The following is a 2,588-nucleotide window of genomic DNA, read 5'->3' on the forward strand; positions in this document are numbered from 1 at the left end:
TCTCTCTCCCTGTCCCTCTACCCCTCCCTTACATGCTGTCTCTCTCCTAAAATAAATAAAATGTTTTTTTTTTTTAAAAGATGCAAGCCTGATAGAAAGAGAAAAGTGTGTAGCATCTCCTGCAAAGAAGATATGTCCATCAGTTGGAGCATTTTGGGGTCAGGGCTGACAAGGAGAACCACAGACACAAGACCCCACTCCACACCCAGCCACCCCCCCAGGCCAGAGGAAGCTTACAGAGGATGCTTTCCTAACACATATCACAAAGGTCACAAAACAGGGTTTTCACGGGGAATTCCACTCACCCAGACATAAGCTGGAATTCTTTTGCTAAAGCTTAGAACATCTGATAAATTATCAACTTACTTTGCTAACAGTTTCTCAGAACATAGGAGTTGGAAGGAACTATTCTTTTAAATCTTTAAAAAATAAATTTTATTTATTTATTTGAGAGAGAGCATGCATAGGAGGGGGAGGGGCAGAGGCAGAGGGAGAAGCAGACTCCCCACTGAGCAGGGAGCCCAACGTGGGCCTCGATCCCAGGACCCTGAGATTATGACCTGACCCAAAGGCAGGCACTTAACCAACTGAGCCACCCAGATGCCCCTGTTCTCTTAAATTTTTTTAATTTTTTCATTTTCCTCCTTGAATATGAAAGGAAGACATCTCTTTTGTTGAAAATTTGATAAGGTGGTGGGTACAACAGCAGCCATTCATACATCAATTTCCCAGATACAAGTGATGGGACTTGTCTGCCAGATGCTGGCCAAATATTTTGTAAATAGACTCTTTTAATCTCCACCACAATTTTAAGAAGTACATTCCAGCCTGAGCCTCATTCCACAGATAAGGCAACAGAGGTTGAGCAAAGCTCAAATAAATTCCCGAAACCAGGTTGGTATTCTAGCCAGGATTTGAACTCAGCCATCTGGCTCCTAACCACTACATTATGTTATGCATTTCCTTCCATTTATGTAAATTCCTCATTTTATTGTATGCTTATCATTTTATGGCTTTTTTAAAAAAGATTTTATTTCTTTATTTGAGAGAGAGACAGAGAGCGAGAGAGGGAGCATGAGCAGGGGGAGGGGCAGAGGGAGAGGAAGAAGCAGCCTCCTCACCAAGCGGGGAGCCCGATGTGGGACTCGATCCCAGGACACTGGGCAGATGCTTAACCAATTGAGCACCCCCAGAATACCCCTTGTGGTTTGCTTTTTCTTCTTCTTCTTTTTTTAAAATAGTTTTTTAGTTTGTTAGTTTGTTTTTTAGTAGGCTCCACAGCCAACTTGGGGCCCAAACTCATGTTCCTGAGATCAAGAGTCATATGTTCCACTGACTGAGCCAGCTAGGCGCCCCTCTTGTTCCCCTTCTACTTGATTTCATAAGACAAGATTTTTCCTATTTTGTTTAAAACTCTTAATTTAAAAAATTATTTAAATTCAAGTTAGTTAACATACAGTGTGTTACTAGTTTCAGGGGTAGATTCAGTGATTGATCAGTTGCTTATAACACCCTGTGCTCGTTACATCAAGTGCCCTCCTTAATGCCTATCACCTAGTTACTCCAACCCCCAATCTTAATTTTTTTTTTAATTAAAAAAAGTACACACATGTAGAATAGAGAGACTAATCCAAGGCAAGCTCAGGAACCCATCACACGGCTTCAACAATTAGCAAGCAATCTTGTTTCCTCTGTCTGTTCCCTACTCCATTATCTAAAGCAAATTGCAGACAGCACTTTATTTTATCTGTAAAGACTTCAGTATGCAATTTTAGTAATTTCTCTCTTTCTTTTTCTTTTTCTTTTTCTTTTTCTTTTTCTTTTTCTTTTTTATCTCATATCTCCTCAGGAAACCACAGCACTATTGAGTGACCATTACATCCTATAGAGAATTTCAATATTTGGTCACAGTGTTAAGAGCTCTTGGCTTCAGCCCCCCAAATTCCCTCTTTGAATTTCTTAATATTATCGGAATTCAGTCTGTGCTCAAATTTTCCCCATGTGAACATTACTGTAAATGTTCTCCTTGATTTGGTTCTGAGGACACATCAGGAAGAATTGGTGGGTGGTGTGGAAAGCTTGAACCAAGTGCGAGACAGTGAACTAACAAAGATGTACCCCAAATGGAGGAAACCAGATTTCCAAAAGTTCAGTAGAAAGAAATACATCCGACTCCATCTCGCGCCTCGCTGTCCAATGGGGTAGCACTAACCACATGTGGCTGCTTGCATTTAAATTATTTAAAATATAGTTTTAAAGTCAGTCCCTCAGTTGGTACCAGCCACTTTCCCAGTGTTCAGTGGCCATGTGTGGTTGGTGGCCGCCATATTGGATAGGGCGGACAGGACATTTCCACCATTAAGGAAAGTTCCATTGGACAGCTGGTCTAGAGACAAAGAAGAAATGAATGGTACTTACAAGAGGCAAGAGACACTAAACAATTTTTTTAAAATCTGCATTTATAATCGTGGAAGGTCTTGGAAGAGGGCAGCATGCCTACGTGGGGAACTTGACCGACTTAATATTCGAGAGGCAGTCGGATACATGCCTCAGGTCTCACTGCTCATTTAACAGTTTTAATTGAACAA

At 41.0% G+C, this 2,588-nt stretch overlaps 1 non-coding gene across 1 annotated transcript; it reads right to left on the reverse strand.

Annotated features, from left to right (window-relative positions):
* Positions 1-1,833: 1,833 nt before the first annotated feature.
* Positions 1,834-1,960, reverse strand: LOC121501074. Its single transcript, XR_005990512.1, has one exon. It is a non-coding gene; the product is annotated as a small nucleolar RNA SNORA25 (small nucleolar RNA).
* Between the last annotated feature and the right edge of the window lie 628 nt (positions 1,961-2,588).

This window comes from Vulpes lagopus, chromosome 10, assembly GCF_018345385.1.
Source record: "Vulpes lagopus strain Blue_001 chromosome 10, ASM1834538v1, whole genome shotgun sequence".
NCBI lineage: Eukaryota > Metazoa > Chordata > Mammalia > Carnivora > Canidae > Vulpes > Vulpes lagopus.